Here is a 20,822-nt window from a genome sequence, read left to right on the forward strand (position 1 = left end):
GCACTTGCCAGGCAGCTGCTGTGCCGGTGAGCTAAATCCCCAGCCCCCAAGTCTTTTGTTTCATTGGTTAAGTTTTTTCTAAGTATTTTACTCCTTTTGTGAATTTTTTTTTTTTTTTTGTGCCTTTTTTCAGATTGTTTATTATTAGTGTTTAAAGGTACAACTGTTCCTGTGTGGCTTTGTATTCTAAACCCATTTATTAGTTTTGCTAGCTTTCTTTGTGTATGTGGGATCTTTGAAATTTTTTTCTTTCTCTCCTTCTTCTTCCCTCCCTGTGCTCCCAAGCAAGCCTCAAACCTGGGCCCTATGCATACTGGGCAGCTACCTTTGAACCATAAGTATATATACTTATATACTTTGAACCATAAGTATATATACTACCATAAGTATATATACTACCATAAGTATATATACTTATGGCCTAGATTATGTTTTTAAAAAATATAATAGAAATACTTGATTTCTTCTTTTTTAAGTTGGAATGTCTTTTACTTCATTTTCTTGACAAATTGCTCTCGTTGGAACTTTCCGTACTGTATTAAGTAGAAGTAGCATGAGTGAGTACCCTTGTCTTGTTCCTCATCTCACAGGAAAAGCTTGTGGTCTTTCATAATTGAGTATGGTATCAGCTGTCGGTCATTTCTATCAATTTTTGCTGACCCTTGTTGGTTGCATGTAATGTGTGCAGTGTACTTTCTCAAGCCACAGCTAGTAAATGATATATTAGCATTGAAGTTTTGGAGCTTAGTGTTTTTTCCAAGGAGGCTTGCGTACAGTACACAGTAAGTTCGCAGTATCTCTAGAGACTATGTAGGTGCTGATATTGGCACTTGTTTTTCTTTTTCTTTTTTTTTTTTTTTGGAGCTTTGAATCAATCTCATGACCATGCGCTTTCTAGGCAGGCACTGTGCCACTGAGCTCTATCCCCAGCCCAAGATATGGCACTTGTTGACTTACCATCCTATTTTTGAACATCTATTACATAATTATTGGTGGTATAACAAGTGATTTGGCAGAGATGAAGTAATAGTATATCACTACTATCTGGAAAAAGTCGCCATCTTTTGTTTTATCCTTTGAAGAGATTTGTGATTCAAAAGTTGTAGCTCTAGAAGTAGGTTGCTTGCCTTGCATGTGCAAAGCCCTGTGTTAGATCCCAAGCTCTGCAAAATAAAACAAAAACAACCACCCAACCAACACCAAGAAACCTTGGTCTTACTTCATCTTTTCCATTGTTTTCTATGTGTAATCAGTGCTTCTTTGAGAAGATAAAGCCAAATATTCTTTACTTGTACAAAAAAGATAGTATTCATGCAAATAAAGGCATGTTATTTACCCAGAAGTTAAATTAGTATAAAACATTGCACATAACAGGTTTTTCATGAGTCCATAAGATTTTTCTCCTTTTGCATCTTTTCTGTGGTATAATAGTCTGCTTATTGAAAGTAGCATAATTCTTTCAATCGGTACTCAACTGATTATTGTATACTTAAGGTGTACTGTTTTTAGTGTTCTATGAATTGTCACTTTAGGTATTATCTTGTACATATTTTGGTGTATTTGTGAAAGAGATTGTCAGAAATGGGATTGCTAGATAAGTGGGTATAGATACCTATGATTCTGGTAGAAATTGCCACATTCCCTTAGGTGTTATACTATTTTGCATTTCCATAAGCAGTGGATTAAGAGCATTTGTTTTCTACGCTTTGTGGACAGTGGGTCGTTAAAATCTTCAATTTTTGTTATTTTGATAGGTTGAAATGGTATATGAATAAAGTGTAATTTACCTTTCACTCAGTACAAAATCTGATTAAACATATGTTTAAAAACCATTTGGATTTTTTTCTTACTGTTCTTCTTTGGCACACTTTTCTGCTGAGTTGTTGAAATTTTTTTTTTGTGTTTTCCTAGGTATTCACATGTTAGACACATGAGCTCCTTGCATGTGACAGGAATTGTGAACATATTTTTCAGTGTGTTATTTGTCCTTACCCTTTGACCATAACACTTTTACTATGCAGTTTTTTTCCCATTATTTTGGCTTTAAAAAATGTATTTAGATTTATCATTCTTTTTGGCTTGTGAATTTTGTTTTAGATAGGAAAGCAGAAGCAGTATCTTGTGGATAGATTGTAATATCCTCAGGTATTAGGAACAATAGTAATATAAATTGCACAACTTGATGTGTAGTGAAGACGTTTAAACATTTTCAGGATAGTAGCATGCATATGTACTCTTGAATACAATGCCATTTCCAGGTTTCTGTAAATCAGTGACCATTTCTTGTGCAAAGAAAGCATGAAAACAGCTGACCTTTCTCTTAAATGTACACCGATAAAATCCTGCATTTGATTTTATCAGAACTTGGAAAGCAGTCACTTTATCTTCGTTTTCCATACTCAAAGAAACAGCAGAATAAATACTTAAGGTTGTGAATATAGCTGTAGCAATAGAGACTTTGATATTCATTTTTCTTAACTCCTTTATTGTTATATATTCAGTAAAGATTTTAAATGTGAATATAATTGTAGATTTGAACATTCTAAAGCAATAAGCATGCAAGCTATGTGATAGTAGTATTTTTAAAACGTATCCATTGTTAGGCAATATGAAAATTACCATTATTGAGATGTATTTTTGAATACATGTTTAGGATACTCTGCCTAGGTGTGTCAGTTTGTGATCATTTATTTACATTTAGATACTTGATATGAAGCTTTGTTTGTAGATAGCATTAAATTTGTGGTTTTATTTTAAATAAGTTATACAATTTTTGGAGTTAAAATTGCTATAAAGCTGATTAGTTTTTTAAAAACCTTGTTTGAAAAATAGCCTACTTGAATATGATATACTGAAGATAAAATTTTAAAGGCTTATAGAATTATTTGTTTTGATTGACCTATAAAATTTAGACTTTTCGTTCTTGATTATTCTAGACATTACATATTTAGTTACTGATATTCTTTAAATTGGAGCAGACACTCTGGGAAGAGAGTTTTGCTTTATCTAAGATTTAAATATTTAAGTGAAATTAAAACTTCAAAAATATTAGCTTATAAAGATTTCATTTAAAACATTTTAGTTTTTATTTAATTTAATTTAAAACATTCTTATTTCTTACTAAACTTGTGAAAGGAATTGAATCATTATAGTCCAATTATTTTCTTAGGTCTCTCTCCAAGGCAGGAGAGAAGAAACCAAAAAAACTGTTTTTGGATGCTTTCCAAGAACTCCATGTGTGTGCATGAGAAGTTATAATCACTTGATTCAAGTCTCACTTTTATTGGACAGGCTTGTCTGGTGGGTTAAAAATCTTCTCATCCTCTCCCAGTTGATGACTGGCCTGTTTTTCTATCCTTCAATAAAGTAAGAATTTATTTTTTATAGCTATCTCAGACCTGGTTACATAGGCCATGTTGGCTGTATGTGCTGCTGGCTAAAAAAAGAATGAAATGTGAAATGACAAAAACAAAGGAGGGCATAAAGAAGGTTAGGCAAGGAACAAAGATAAAGTTGGAAGAAAAGGAAGAAAAGGAGAACTTTGAGAATTTAAAAGTAATGAAATAAATAGAAGGTATTAAGGGAAGACAAGTTTACAGTGCTATGTGTTCTAAAGGAGCATCTTATTATCATCTTAGAAAATGCTTTTTGAGGTAAGAACAATTTTTTTTTTAAAGAAACATACTTTTTTGTGACCTATCAGTTATATTCAAGGCCAGTAGGTCACTTTTGGACTATACGATACCATTTCAGCTCATGTTTGATAAAACTTATTTGTTACTGAACACATCTTAAATACACATATTTGAGAAAAATATTACTGTTGACTTTTTGGTGTCTAATGTGGTTTCTAGAGATAATTATCCTAATTTTATCATAAAATTAATAGAAGTTATATATTTAAAATAAATTATTAAATATGAAAAGTGAAAGTTATAAAAATTTCAAATTTTATCAACTAAAGTAATTACTGATATTTGTCTATTTAAAATATATTATTCTTAGACATAATTACTTTCAAAGATGTTTGCATTTATCTAAATATTTTAGATTAGTTTAGAAGTAATAATTTAACCCTGAAAAGATTTTAAATTAGTTTAGAAGTATTAATTTAATCCTGAAAAGAAACCTTAAAAACTTCCTTTTTTTGATGTTTTATAAAGTAATTTCTATTGAGAAAATGTTAAGGAATTTATTTCATTTGTTAATATATTTTGGATTGCACCATAGTTATAATTCATTAGGCATACCTTCCACCTAACGGTAGTTGCTTGTTCTAATGCAATTGGTAATGCTGTGATCCAAGATGTTTAGCTTTTGTTTTACTATAGATGTAATGTACACTGATAATTTTGATATACAGAAAAATTTCAGATAGGTAAATAGTTAATGTTGTAAGATATGTCTAAAGGGAATGATTATTTTGCTTGTTTTTCTTTTGCTATTTGTGCTCCTTCTGCGCTTAGAATGATCAATTTTAAGAGGTAGGCTTTTGATATAATTTTAACCCTTAAAATTATATATATTATAGATAAAATTAAGTGGAATGGCTTATTTAAAACATTTCTTTTGTTGTCTGCAATCATAGAATAAATGCATTGGAAGACAGACCTGTGTCTTCACTCTTGTATCTTTTAGGGAATTAGACAAAGCAGAAAGTTTCAGCTATCTCAAATCAGTCAGTGAGTCATAGTTGGGTTTGTCCTCGATTTTGGGATGTGCTATACCTTATTTTTAAATGACTAATTTTCACTTTTTAAAAAAAATTTTCCCCTCTTGTTTTTAGACTATAAAATTAGACGAGCTTTTATAATATTACTTATAATTGTCATATCATAGACATAGTGAGGTTAGGCAACTGTTTTCATAACTACGACTAATTTGGCTTATAACTTTGAATGCCTTGAATGGGAACATTAGTTTTTCTGTTTGAGAGCATCATTTTTTATCTGTTTTGTGCAATATTAATTTTGTGTGCTAAATCAACAAAAAAACATACAAAATTGGGCTGATTTTGTGTTTGCTATTTATAAGTGCATGTAGTGTCATAAAATCTTAAACACAGTTTTGGTGAGAGGGAATGAAAATACAGTCCATATTTGAAACTATGTACAAATAGTTTCAAACTAGTGTCACTTTATGCTAAGAGTTTCAGAGCCTTTTTGTATGCTGGTTATTGAAGAACATTATTTTTCTGCTGTATACTTATATTAAAAAGTATTATCATTTTGAAAACCAAAATGAAAATAAATTACAAATATATTAATACATAGCACAGTGTAAGGTATATTATAGGAGGTCATTAAATTCTTTTTGATTCATATCTCTACATCTTGACCTGACTGCTACAGTAAATTTGTAGGAAGGGTTAAAGTATATAGTGTAGCATGTACTTTTACTATACTATGTATACTTTATACTTACATACTGATGTCTGGTATATAAAGCATTAAGTGACTGCATTTGTTACTATTCTTTTATTGAATTATTGAATGTCATATTGAGTAGAAATCACTAATACTGTCCAATAAGCTAGTTGATAATTATTAAAAATATGAGACATTTTTATTGTGTATGTATGCTTTTTCCACGTGCTCTGTTAGGAAGCTTGATGTTCATTTCTTAGAACGGGAAATTGTTTAGTCTTTATAGCTATTAGTATATTATTAAATATTCTATTTAGGCACTGAAATATTTTGTGAGCTGTTTCATAAGAGTCATTTTGAGCCAGAATGATACATAATTTTATTGTTACTTAATGATCTATTACTGTTTTTATATTGGCAAGTGTGAGTTCCAGTAAAAATAGTTAAATCTCATTATTTATTTTCAGATACACATATAGATGAAATATGGAACCTAAAATATTTTGCATTTCTGTTGTTAGAATTGTAAAAGTATGCCGTTCCATTTGATTGATAGCTGAAATTCTTTATAGGTATTGAATAGATATTTAGTCATATTGTTTTAAGGTAGTATTTTTAATATGACTAAACAGTATCTGCTTACTGGTCTAATTTTTTCATGAATTTGGTGATTTTTTTCTGTCTTAAGGTAGTTAGCCATCACCATAATATATCTTAATTTTTATACCATAATACTTAAGTACTTTCTTTTGCAGATTATTCAATTGTAGAAAAATTAATGTCTTAATTAAAACTATGACATGTCAATTTTAAAAGTTCTGACCAGTGTTTTGCTTATATGACTCTAATATACGATCAGTTTAATTTTTGGAAAACTACTATATTAACTTTTCATATGTTTTAGAAAATTCTATAATGAAAGCCATAATGCAGAAAAATTTGACATTTAACATTGTTTCTGTTCTATTAGATATCTGATGGGGTTTGATGGAAATATAACGCAGAACTATAAAATGTGACCACTGTGTGCAATTTCCATGCAAATATTCTTCGAAATTATTATCATTTAAAATGTGATGAATAAATGTAAAAACAGTTGTTAAAAGCTATTGTGGAGAAAATGTGTGGAGTGAGAGTTAAGACTTCTATTTCATGTAATTAATTAGGTTTAGGCTTCTAATAGCTTAATAATTTGATAGTTTAGTGATTACTGATCTTTAGAAAGTCAGTAGCACATGTAATTTCTGATGCATGCTATTTATTTTATTGTTTCTTCTTTTACATTACTATCACCTAATTCGTGACTATTATATTTGGAGTATTATTGTACTGTTCAAATATAACTACTTGGTTGACAAGGATAAAACTGTACTTAATCTAGTTTGCTTAATAGTGAATAATCATTAATCAAAGAAAATAAGTGTTATATTTTGAACTTAAAATTACCCCTCATTTTTTGTTTTGATGCTTTAATGTTAAACATTTTACAGTTTATATTCAAAGGTGGCTATTATATATATGTATATGCTTTTGGTATCAGCTATATAAAGGAATATGTGGTGATGGCTAGCACTTGAATGATATAATTTTACTAATTATATATTAACTATCATTTAGGCTTTATTGCCAATCTAGAAGTATGTATTATTGTAGAAATTATTTAATGAGAAATTAGAATTTCACATTGACTTTGCCATATAAAGTGGTTTTTATTTTAATTATAATTATCTCATTGCTGATGAATTTTAGACATATTTACCTAGCAAATTATTTTAATAACAATATGTCCATTTTTTTCCTTTAATATTTTGAGAAGGTAAGATAGATTTTACTGGAATTTCTAATCTTTCTCAAGGGTAGAGTTTCATTGTATTCATAGTATGTAATTTTTCATGAATCATGGTCAGAGTAGATTTGTGTTGATCTCATTCAAAATGTTTCCCTTCTTAAGTAGCTGTCATGATATGGTCTCATCAGCTGTGTCTCCAAGCATGTGTGTTTGCAGGGCAACATTGTAGTCAGAATCCAGTGCTCTTTTTGTTCATTTTGAAATATTAACACATCAAAGGCTGTTTACTTACAGATTTTTTCTGTATCCAGGATGATGTTTTATAACATTAGTTCTAAAGTATTTTATAGATTTATGATATGTTAATTGGCCTTTAGGTATTCTATATATTTTCAGTATTTGGGAAACATTAGATTTACTTCTGATTGATCTACCACATAGTATAGGTTAGTAAGCCTAATTTCAGTTGTCCTTGGGAATCCATTCATTGGTCTTTTATAAGAGTGAACTTGGTGCTGAAGTTAAATAAGCACGTGATTGATGATTTGTTACTTAAAAGATTATTTTGTCATTTTATTGATAATGTGTGTGTTTTTAGAAGAAAAATTCTGTTTTTTAATATTTGGAAGAAAAAGAATAAAAAGATTACCAGATTTGGTTAATATTTTGCAACTTTGGGATAAATGTTAGTGTGTTATTTTAGTTTATTAGCAATATTCTGAAATACAGTGTACTTATTCTAAAGTGACACAGTTCACTTACCAGATTGTTACCAAATTTATGTATAACCTCCATGTTTTCTCATTATTCAAAAGCCCACAGTATTGGATTATAAATGCATTTTTAGGACTTATTAAATATTTCTGTTTTAATAGTTCTAAAAAAGAAAATTGCAAATGTTAATCAAACTGATATTTTCTTCATCTCATAGAACTAGATGGAGTATAAAAGGTACAGAAAAATTCCTTTTTTGATTGTGTTTTTCTTATCTTTTTACTTCAGTAATAAAATGGCTTAGTTGATATGTTATTTTCCCACATTTTGATTAGATTTTCCCACTTAATGTGTTGAATTGTTGCAACACTGTTGATTTTTGAATTCTAAAAATTATTAATCTATCATTCTTGATTGATGCATGTAGTTTCTCACAGTGAACATAATGGTATATTTTCTGGTGCTTGTTATGTACATTTTTGTTCAAAAAACATTTTTAAAAATTTGAAAATAAGATAAATTATCTTAAATTTAATATTATAGTAGGTATAAAATCTGTTAAATTGGTATTATGATACATATATACAAAGTTTTGTGAGACTAAAATCAGACTATAGATTTTTAAAATACTTTAAAGTATGAAATATTATAGACGTCTAGGATAGCAGTGTTATTTTTAAGGATTGCAATAACTTCTTCGCCTGTGTTTAAAATAATGAAAAATAAACATCATTATTCTTATAAGTGATAATTTTAGAAAATCTGAATATTTATTGTTATTCTGATGATTGTGTTCTTTGGACTAATTTGTAGGTAGTATAGATATACTTGAACTTTCAAGCACTGTATTAATTTGAGTTCAGTTTGTAATATGAAAGTATTCAAACTAAGAGCAAAGTTTAGGATTAATGTGAATAATGTCAGTGTGGCATTTGGAGCACTATATGTGTCAACCATATGAATGGAATATTACATTATAAATTATTCCCCTTGTGCTTATTTTTTACACACGCAAAAGTATTAGAATTTTTATGTAATACAAAGAATTAGTGTTTCTCTTATAAAATTCATTTGTAACATAGTTTTAAAGCTTTGTGATGTGATTTCTATACATTGTGAAGGCTATGATAATTTTTAAAATTATGTTTGAGTTGGTAGATTTCTTTCTTTTTAAAATTATAGTTTAGGAAAAAAATATTCAGAAGAATGTACGATACATTTAAGGATGCTTTTTTAATTAATATTGATGTTATTAAAGAAAATGTTTTATATGCTGATCTCAAATTTAACTTTTCTTTTATGATAAAACAGGTATTGTAAGAACAGTACAAATACCCATGTTTTCCTTTTATATAGATACAATAATTTTTTTGACATGTTGCCTTCAAATATGATATTTTCTGCTTTCCCGTTTGGTTGTGAAAACATGTTTTTCTTTATAGTAGGTATTGATAATACTAAGGATTTTATTTTTAGATTTTTAAAAAATTAGGTTTCTGTTGCCTGTATTATGTCAGTCTTATTTAATAAAATAAATACTTTATCGAATGTTCAAGAATTATGTTTACATGTACTTTGACGCTAGGGTTGGTAAGCCTTAAATGATTGCAGTGCATAGAGTTTCAAAGGCTGTTACTTATTTCTACGTATAGTGCTCATTGTCACTGAGGCTGAATGAAATTATAACCCTAATCTTAACAGTAGGTAGGAGAATAATAGAAAATATATTATAATAACATGTAAATATAAATAATTGAAAGAAAATCTTCAAACATGGTATTGGCTGTGATTTAATCCTTTGTTACTATACTGCTCATCTGGAAATGTTAATGAGCAGAATAGTGTTGCTATTAAAGATATCATTTGGAGTTGTCTGCTTGCTAGGTCTGTCTAATTCCTCCATCGCCAGCACAGTGGTAGCAGAAGGTAGAGTTTAAATTAAATGACCTTAAGCCTTTGCTTTTAGAAGATACTTGGCCTGTAATTTTCAAATTGAAATATTTGTTCCCAGAAGATGTGTATTTGGTCCAGTTGCCCCAGGCTGTATGTAAATGTAAGTGATAGGTAGGACTTCTTCCAGAGATGTCATCCCAACTCTGAATAGAAAGGCCTATATGTATATCAATAATGTTGGAAAGGTCATTCATCAGGCAGAATGTTGGACTTGATGTATCCTTCTATCAACATGGAACTGTCTACTTCATCATGTCTTTTATAATTTCCTTATCTCTTTAATGGATAAGAAGTGAGGAAGAACCATAAATGGAAGTTCAAAGGAGAAATAAAAGCTACATCAGCACTGGCTGAGCAGAATTTCAATAATGAATATTTGATGATGCATGAATTGTTTCCTTTTACTTAAAATATGATTGGTATTATCATTTGGAATTTGTAATTGATTAAATTCAAGTTTTATGAGTAACTTGAGTCTGCCCTAAAAGTAGGAAGGCATTGTCTCTTGCATTAGCTTCGTATGGTGAAGTGGGAGAAGCACAGATTTTAACTGTTGAAATGGCTGTATGCTGACTTGAAAATTGTCGGTTTTGAAGCATTTTGTATTTGAGGCCTGGAAAAAAATGGTGAGTATGTAATATGGAGTAATTAAGTCTGGACCATGGATAATAATGAAGTAAGACTTATCCCATTATATTTCCTCAAAGTAGTGAAAAATGTCCACAGTTGTATAAATAGGGCAGTTTTTTTTTAAAAACTATGAATTACCTTACCTTTAAAGCAGTGTATTCAGAATTAGGATATCAGGCTTTTTTTCTTAAGTTTTAAGGTGTTGAATAAAACTTAGGTTTATAAAAGTTAGCTTTCTATTCACACTTTGGCATTTGGGCAGTGTCATAACATGTGTGACTGCTTAAATAGAAGATATGTGTGAAATTACTCCCTTCCTACTATTGGGGCTGCCTTCCAGCAATGGCTTGGACTGCTATAGTCAAGACAGTCTGCTACTCAGGATATGTAAGTTTAGAAAAAGCAGATTCTTTTTTTTTATAAGAAGAAAGGAAATTACTTCTCTGTGTAGAAATGTTGCTATACTTGCTCCGGTTATATCAGAAGGGTAGGGTGGTTCATGAAATATAAATGAGCAATATGCAAGAATTGATTTTTCAAATTGTACTTGTTTTAGGGGTTTTGGGGGATGAGGAACTCTTATTCTTTCTAGGAGTGTTTTGTGAAATGGGTCCTTAATCTAGTCTACTGTAACCTTTTATATGCACTGTTAATGCTGATGGTATTATGAGACCTAGATACCATTTATAAGTAAGAAAATTTCTGCTGAAAAACCTCTTAACAGCACTAGCTTAGGTTGTCTAAAAGACACATTTCTTTCTTTTGATTTCTGTAATGATCTGCACAGGTATTCTACTAATACACTAGTTGGGGCCATATAAGTGTGAATCAGGATATGGAGAACAGCTTTTTGTTTTGAAAGATAAAAGGACTGAGTAGCATTTACTTTTTTAAAACCTAGAGCAGTGGTGGTGAACCTATGACACATATGCCACACCAAGGCTGTTTATTATCATTGAAAGCTCTAAAAGGTTTGCTATCACTGACTTAAGAGCATGCTCAGTGTTACCTGGCAGTGGGCCATCACCCTTCTTCTCTTCCATAAATGTATTATTAGCCTCTTGTCAGACACACTATTTGTGATTAGGGTTTCTTTCTTCTTCAGCTTACTATAATACAAAACAGTGTTAGCAGTGGTCTTTTCCTGTCATCAGTGCAAGTCCTACCTTGTTTGAGATTTTACAAGTTTATGCAAATAAATGGGGATTTTTGAAATGATAAAAATAATCTTAAGGAAAAGCTAGAAACCAAAAGTCACTTAATGTACATTTGGAAGGATTCTCAAACTTCTTGGTACATATTTACAGTAAAGAGCATGAAAATAATTAGTGATTTGAAAGTATGGAAGGAAAGGCTAGGTACATCGACTTTTCTGCACCAAGGTCCTGAAGTGAGAACACGGCGATTTCAGTTGTGCTTACCTTTTCTTCATTTGCCTTTCCCTTTAAGTTGCACATTTTACGTTGTTGACTGGCTCTGAATTGTTCTCTATTAGAAGCCAGGAGCGGCAGTATCTGCAGTTAGTTGTTTGCTGGCAGTTTATTTAGAGGCAATTCTAAGAGAAAAGGGATTTAAAGGTCAGGTCACTGCAACAGGTAGTGTAGAATTATCTGTAGACTTTTTGTTGTTGAGATAGAGGCTGTTCATATGTAGGACATCTAGTATGTAAGTAAAGAACACTTGCAAGTCACTTACTGCTTTTTGTTTGAAATAAACTTCCAAATTGATTCTTAAGTCATAGATTGCAGTGGTTGTCTTACATAGCAGTCGGAGAAGGGCTGTATAATAAAGTTAACTTCCTAATACATAGTTTATTAACTTTTAAGTTGCTATTTCTGTTTCTTTGAAACTTTTAACTATCTCAAAGTTCTAATGAAAAATAGTTTTTGTGTACATTAGTGGACTATTTCAAATTATATATATTATAATCATAGCAAGGTTATTTATTTAACTACACAGTGTAAATGGGCAATTTCTGACAGAATTAAAAATTTTGAGATATAGTAGCTTAATAGAATCACTAACTAGAAACTCTGTGGCCAAAGTTGGGCAGAGGATTTAAAACAACAATTTGTTAGAATAAGAAATATATTTGGGTAGGAAGTGAATGGTTAGGTCATATTTTTAAGTGTCAGGATAAGTGTACAGTATAATAGAATAGTAGAGGTTTTTTTTTTTTTTTTTTTTTTCCCCAGCTGTTTTCCTGCTGTGGAGGAAGATAATCTAGAGATTTAGAACTGTGATCTCGTGTAGGAAATCTTACACCAGGAAATCCTGATCATACTTAGGAAGACCTTCAATTATCTCAAACAAATTATTGAATGGTAGACCTTAATCTATAGAAATTCACTTCCCTTTAAAAAGACCTATCAGTTACTTTTTAGGATGATACATTGTTTTGCCAGAAGTATTTAATTGTAGAAAATCTTTTGACTTTCAGTCATCTCTACACAAAATGGTATGCAATTTAATATTGGATATAGGTCATTTGTTGTCTCAAGTATAAGTAGCTTAGATTGGAAAGGCCTTTTATTTATTTTACTTTTTAATTTTTTTTTTTGGTTTTTCTTCGGTACCGGGAACCGAACTCACGACCTTGCGCTTGCCAGGCAGGCACTTTTGCCGTTGAGCTAAATCCCCAGCCCCTTATTTTACTTTTTAAAATTACAGAATCAATACATTTTACTAAAGAAATGTTGGGAGACATAACACATGATAGATTAATAAGTTACTTGTAGTACACCAGACAAAGACAAGTCAGTCACTGTTTATACCTGAGTAAATGTTTTGTGTACATGAAAGGTGCATTTTATGAAAAAAATTATACTTTGTTTATAGCTTTACTTATTTATATATTCAGAACATTATCCTCAGAGAAATGATTTGATAGAATGTTTTTCATGAACAAGAAGTGTATCACTTTACTTGGTACCCAAATTACTTTTATTTTTTCCTTGTTACATTATACAGTGTTTTAATGAATATTTCTGTACATACATCTTGATTAGCATCTTGTTTCTACAGGATAAAAATGACCATTTTATTCATGATTCTTATAGTAATAAGGGGAGGGAATGTAGGTCAGTAGAGTACTTGTCTAGCATGTTTGAAGCCCTGAGTTCAATCCCTAACATCGTAACAAAAGCAAAACAAAAAAACTAGCCTGTATTTATTTTAATACAGAAATGTGTTTTAAAGTGTACCTTCCCAGAATTCTTCTGATTACATAGTCTATTTGTTTAGTCATGTTTCAGACTTGTTAACACATGTATGCACAGGTATAAGCATTTATTTTGATTAAAAATGCTTTTGGTTTTTGTAACTGCCTAATTACATTATTCTGGGTCAGTAAATACAATATAATAGTATTTTTAGAAGCTGTCTTCTATACCACTGTATCGACGTGCCAATGTGTGTAACCTATTAGTCATTGTTGCTTGTGTACTTTTTTTTTGGTATTTTAGTATTATAAACACACCTATACTAATTCCCTGCTGACACCCAGTTTTTAATTTTTTTCATTTTTCTTTTACTCCTGGAATTGTTTTCTGGGAATATAATTTAAAAGTGAAATTTTGGGTTTAGAGGGTATTTGCTTCTAAAAAATTGGATACTTTTAATAGTTTATTTAAACGTTTGTAAATAAGATCACCTGATTTATTTCCTTTTCAAGTGGAAATAGTTTTTTCCCTCTTAAAGGGAGAAGACAGGAGTGGAGGCAAAGGTTAACACTTTGCTGAGCAGAAGCCTGGTATGTCACACTGCTCGCTTCAATTCTTGTAGTTTAGTAATTTTTGTGGTATAATTCATCCAGTTACTTAATCTGTCTGAAGCAAGTTTTCCAATATGTAAAATGCTGATGGTATTTTCTTTATAGGATTATTGCAATGAGATTGTAAATACAGTATACTTCATGTAACATAGTACCTGTGTATTTTAGGCACTCAAAAACAAAGCCCACCATTATTTGTTATTGTTATTATTCCAGCTCCTTTTCTCTCACTACTAATACCATGGTTATTTTTACTATGAATATAATACTATTCTTTCCCATTCCATAGTTTTAGTTGACAAAATCTTAACAAGAAAAGAATAGGAGGCAAAAGTCAGGATAGTGAGAAATAGCAACAAAAGTAATTTCTTTATATATTTATGGTAAAAATGGAAAAAGTAGTATTTCTGTACGTTTTTAAAGAAAGAACCAAAAACATGAGTCTGTAAAGCTGTATTCACCAGTCGACCAATAGGTAAGAAATTTTGCATATGTCACCTTATTGTTTCTCATCACATCTGACCTAAGTGAAATTATTATAATTGTGTGCCAGATGCATGTGTAGACAAAATTTAAAGCCAGAGGTTGATAATGTATAAATAAAACAAGATTTTATACTATAAAAGAGTTAACTTTCTAGATGACTAGAGGCTACTCTTTTAAATTTAAAGCTTTTTTCCCCTTAAATGCAATTTTTCTATAGTGTCTTCTTAAAGAGACCATGTTGAGAAAATACAGCCTTGGTGGTTCAAGTTCATAAGTATCAATACAGGCACTATGATACACCAAGGAATGTGTGGTTATGGGGTGACCTGACAGTGGTCCCAGAATACTACTTTTTGAATTTCATGCTAAATGCCCCCAAATCTCAACATACATCATAAAAATTTAAGTAGAGGAAACAATAGATGATGATTGAGCAAGACATAATTATTAAATTAATGCTTGTAATAGTATACAGTAATTACTAGTTTTAGTGTTTATAGTATCCTTTGATGTTTTCATATACTCAGAAGTGAATTAATTACAGAAGAGGGAGAGTATGAAGATTCAAGTTGTTCTTATATAAGATCTCCAATTTCACCCAATTTAAGGTACTATAACAGCGCTCTGTGAACACCATGATGGAAAAGAAAAATGGTTTTCCTATTCCCCTATTAAGAATGAAAAAATATTTAATATACCACACAGTGAAAGACTCCTTTCATTTAAAAGAACTAAGATTTTGGATGGATAAAGAGTTCCAAGGTAAATTATAAAAATATTTAATATTTGAACCAGCTATTCTTCTAAACCTTTTATGTATTTTAGTTTTAATTCTCACAGTGTTTCTGTGAGGTAGAAAGTATTGCACTGTTAACTGTTTTCTAGGTCAGAAAACTTGATGTACAGAGAGATGACAGCAAAGTTCAGGGTCAAGATTAGCATTTGGGCCAGATGGCATAAAAATTCATATTCTTAACCACTATGTTTGACCTACCTCAATTATAGCAAAATATGGAATCTTCTTTATTACAGTTGGCCCATCATATCTACAAGTTCCACATCTACATATTCAATCAGCTGTGGATAAAACATTTGAAAAAAATTACATCTGTACTGAACCTGTGTAGACCTTTTTAATGTGTCTTTATTCCCTAAGGATATAGTGTAACAACTATTTACGTAGTATTTACATTGTCTTAGCTACTGTAATCTAGAGATAATTTTAAGTGTATGGTAGAATATGTATAGGTTTATGCAGTTACTGTATCATTCTATGTAAAGGACTTAATCATCTGTGGATTTGGGTATCTGCAAGGGTCCTGCAGTCAGTCCCACTCAGATACCAAGGGACAGCTGCAACTTACCAAATCCATCAGTTTTTCTTTTTTATTCATTTTATAGCATTATAAATTAAATCTTTAAGCCCACTTGAGGTACTGTGAAATAATAATTTCCCCTAAGTATTCAAACATCAGTGAGTATACACATCCAATAATATACTTCTTTTCCAAAAGGAATACATGAAAATTTACTCTAAATTTACTCTAACAATACACAAATACACATTATTCTCCCATTATGTAAACAGTCACAGATGAGGTTTAAAAATTCAAATGTGTTAGCCCTTGGATATTGCAGTTGCTCAGGTAGGAACCTACCTACTGCATCAGATACCCTTCAGTAGTCTGCAGCCAGTGACTCCTGTAATGAGTTTTGATGTAAATTTATTGGACCCAAACTATTTTTTAAAGGAATGGAAGCTGTTGAGATATATAATCAATAACTATTGTTTTATGAAATTTAGTTTCAGAAACAAGTAGATAAAACAAATAGAGGAGTGTTTCTTTCTGTGACTACTCTGTCAGAAAGATAAATGAGTGATTTGCAGGAAAATAAATGCACCTTGAGACTACAATGTTAATTTAAGTAAATCAGACACACAAGCTTAAATACTGCATGATTTCTTGTATAAGAGAAGCCCAAATTATAAATAAATAATAAAATAAAAGTTAGTGGGAAGATAATTTTTCCTCAAATGAGAAGGGGACCAGGAGATGGTGGGTTAGGAAATGAAAAAGGAATTAAGATACAGTTTGTACAGGTATCAACTCTACACTGAGAGTGTAAGCATAATGTACTGTAAACATATACTAATAAAAAACAGAACAACGCAAAATGAAATAAAAGTTTGAAAGGACCACCCAACAACTCATAGAGTCTGCGTAGCTACTCCCTTATGCTGAATAATTCCTAGGTTTTTTTTGTTATAAATGTTACTTTCATTTCTAACTGAGCATGCCCCAAACTCAGTTGGACTGAATCCATAACTTTATCTATCATCTTTTCTCAATATATTATTTTTCTGTGTTCCATTCTTTGGTGAAACCCCTTAGTACTGCTGTACTGTTAAAGCCACACATTCCTTAGTAAACTTAACTATGTCTTCATGGCCTGAACTTTGCATAGCAAGTAAGCCTTCTGCTATGCTAGTACAAACCTTTCAGTGTTTGCTGAACTGCTGTTTTTTTTGGAGCATGCTGTTCCCATACATATTTCTGGTCTAAATTCTCTTTCTCTTCTTTTCCACCTGGTTCATCCTGTAAGACTTGATTTATGATTGGTTTATAAGGTAGGTCTTATCTCCTCACTTTTCAGATGGGAAAACTGAAACTTAAAAGTTTACCTTTTCCAACAGCTAATGATACTCCTCTTTGGGGAATTCAAGAATTGGCAAACGATTAGTTCCTAATAAATATGTTTTATGGTAGACACAGAGAATTGGTTCCTATTGGAAAATTTTCTTTCTTTTTTATTGTAAGGAAGGATCACAGAAATGCCTCGCATCCCAAGGGAGTGGGAAATAGTTTTTAATCCAAAATACCTGGGCAGAGATATGAGGTAACAGAAGGGAATTTTGACAGTGTGCGAAAGAAGGTGCTTTCTTTCATTCTTGTGTTGATAATTTTGAGAGAATCCCTTTCTCTGGAGTGCATTTGAGTTAACTTTTGTTCTTGGCACCCTAATGGGGAAAATTAAAACAGATATGTATATTGATTTCTTTGGCTAAACTTAGTTTCATTTGAGTAGAGGAAATAGTCACTGAAAAGTGACTTAATTCCACAAATTTACTTAAGAAATTTGATTGAAATTCAGAAAATTCCTCATAAAACTAGTTCTAAATGGTTTGGTTAGATCATAAATGTTAAGTGAATCTATTAAGTTGAACTACTGCATATTAAAATGAAATAACACTTGAAATATGATTCGTAGTGAAAAATAATTCAGATTAAGATTAAAACAGTTTTTCAGGAATGCGAGTACTTGAAGAAAAAGAACAAGATTTAAAGAAGTATGAGATACTAAATAGAAATTTTTATAAAATCTTGATTGCTTCAAATTTATTTCAAACTATAAAGCTTATGGTCCATCATAGATTATTATTTTGGATTTTATAATGTAATACGTATACTCTTAAAAATTGTTTGATTACCAAAGAACTTTTGATTATATTTTATCCATTGATTGCTTTGCATTTGAAATTTTCTTTTTGTTTTGTTTTTTGTTTTTCTTCCGGTACCAGGGATTGAACTCACAACCTTGTGCTTTCCAGGCAGGTGCTTTGCCGCTGAGCTAAATCCCCAGCCCTGCATTGGAAATTTAAAGTGAGAAATTTTTAATATACAAGCATACGTCCCATTAGTGAACAGAATTAGTGAACAGAATGATGGTATTATAGGTCAGATAGTCTCTGAAAAGAGTAAGAATGGAAAAGGCAAAGAACATGTAGGTAATATTAGTAAAGTAGTTTGGCCTTGCGGATACCCTGGACAGATCCCAGATAAGACTGCGGACCCAGCTATGAAAAATTTTACCTACTTAAAATACTTATATATATATATTTTTTAAAATACTTATATTTTAAAACTATTTAAATGCGACTTTTAGGGAAAAAAAATAATCTTCAAGATAGTAGTAGTACATAGTACTTTGGCAAACTCATGCTTCTATTTTAATTATTTTTTTTCAGTATAAGGAAGTAGATTGACTTCTGTTTTCATTTGGTCCTAATTTGGAAGAGTAGAGTGTTACAAAAAAACAAACAACTAGAACTGGTGGTGTTGATTGTGTGTCTGTGTGTGCAGTTCTTTAAGGGAAGTGATGGGTCAATTAGAGACTACAAATATTTTCTAAATATGTTCATTGAGTTAGTGTCTAATGGTGGTAATTTCTCATTTTGTTACATTTACCTGTATGGTACAGATAGCCATATGGCTATTATTTGAGCCTTAGACCTGCTGTTTTACAGGCTAGTCAGTAAAGTATCTTTTAAAGCATGCTTACATATGAGTGAATCCCTTTTTGAGATGTAGAAAGTATGTTTATATCAAGACTTAAATATCTTGTGCTGCTATTGACAGTAACTGGATTTGAACCAAAATATAGTGGTGAAGCTGCACAATTTCATGCACAGTTATTTTCCTTAAATGGTAGTGTTTGCAGCTCTGTGTTAAGTATTTTTATTAGAAAGTGAAAGCTGGACATGGTGGTGCATGCCTGTAATCCCAGCACTTGAGAGGCTGAGGCAGGAGGATCGTTGTGAGTTTGAGGCCAGCCTGGGCTACATAGTGTGTTTAAGGCCAGCCTGAACTATCCAGTGAGACCATGTGTTGGGAAAAAGAAAAAAAAAAAGTGAATATACATTACCTTTTTACACTGAGAATTATTTGTGATATTTTTGGCTTAAAAAATTCTGTGACTTTCAGTAAAGTAAATAATTGCTGGAAGTGTGAATTTTGTCTGATTTGTCTTTCCATATGGGTTTTTCTTAGAATTAAAGCATATCTAATGTGAATCCCATAGATTATATTACAAAAACTATTAGTATATGCATATATATGTCAATAGCTGTTGTTTAATTTAGTAACAGTATTTTAAACCAGTTAAAATATTGTTATTTCTTAACTGGTTTAATTATGTAAAGGGTTTGATGAGGAAAGCAATTTTAATTACAGTTGTTTGGTTAGAAGATATCACCTCTTTTCTAAGGTTTTTTTTAAGCATAGGCAATTATAAGCTAATTGTCTTTTTAAAAAGGGTTAATTTAAAAGTGATTTTTTTCTTGAGACTGGCAACTAATTTAGAGAGGCTTCTAAGATTTGAATGAGTAAAATTGGGAAGCAATATCTATTCCTTTTATTTGGGGATTTTGTTTGAAACAATTATTCTGTACTTGAGGTAACCTCTTCTATATTGTACATGGAAGTAATTTTGACTAGTGATGACTTTAGAGCCACACAGGTATAATCATTATACTGTTTTTTTTTTTTTTTTTAGTATAAACTTTGCTTTTCTTTGGATGTATCAGTTTAATTACATTGGATGACATTTGTTTTTTCAAATAAATTAGTCTTGACCAACTGCCTTATTGATTGGTCCAAATTTGTGGCATGTTTTTCAGAAAGACATATGATGGGTTGGCACACAGAAATGTCACATCCAATCATAACTTGAGAAATGGTTGGATTGCCTGTCCTACTAGGAGGTATTCTTAAAATTAGTTATTCTGTTATGTCAGTGCGTATATCTCCCATTAAGAATGAGACATACTGAGATTTTGTTATTATCGAGTCAAAAATCACGATAGACATTTATAAATCACAGAAATTACCATTCTAGGAATAAGTGGGCCAAATATTTTTGGATTCCAAAATTTTTATAGTCCCCATAAGTTGGACACTCATGTCCCCTAGTGTATAATGTACTTTATTTGTGCTAATAACTGACATGCATTTTCCAGAAATAATGAATTTTTATCATTTATATTCTATATAGGAATGTATCACTTTTCCAGTATTTTTTTTTTCAGGTTCCATGACACCAGAATTTAAAAAATGTAAAGTTTTGCTCATTAGAATTATATCTTTAAGGGCTACATGAGAAAGATGTGAGACTCTTGCAGCATAGACAAGCTATTTTATATGTGTGTGTATATATATATATATAATTTAGTGAAAATAATATTAAAGTTTGTTTTGTAAGTCAAACAGTATCGAGTTCTCCATGAAAAAATGACTTGCAGTGTTTTAAAAACTCTTTTACTAAAGTACATTTT

At 30.7% G+C, this 20,822-nt stretch overlaps 1 protein-coding gene and 1 long non-coding RNA gene across 2 annotated transcripts in view; one reads left to right on the forward strand and one right to left on the reverse strand.

Annotated features, from left to right (window-relative positions):
* The window catches only part of Fbxl17 (F-box and leucine-rich repeat protein 17), a gene marked incomplete at its 5' end in the record, with an annotated part of 444,029 nt that overhangs the window by 63,764 nt on the left and 359,443 nt on the right, over positions 1-20,822 (forward strand).
* Positions 10,361-20,822, reverse strand: part of LOC102021241 — a 30,743-nt gene continuing 20,281 nt past the window's right edge. Inside the window, exons 2-5 of the long non-coding RNA XR_260540.1 lie at positions 15,705-15,787; positions 11,874-12,007; positions 11,462-11,561; positions 10,361-10,435 (exon numbers count right to left, since the gene is read on the reverse strand). This is a non-coding gene — a long non-coding RNA (uncharacterized LOC102021241). The remainder of the gene's footprint in view (positions 10,436-11,461; positions 11,562-11,873; positions 12,008-15,704; positions 15,788-20,822) is intronic.

This window comes from Chinchilla lanigera, unplaced genomic scaffold (genome assembly GCF_000276665.1).
Source record: "Chinchilla lanigera isolate Chin_1 unplaced genomic scaffold, ChiLan1.0 scaffold00017, whole genome shotgun sequence".
NCBI lineage: Eukaryota > Metazoa > Chordata > Mammalia > Rodentia > Chinchillidae > Chinchilla > Chinchilla lanigera.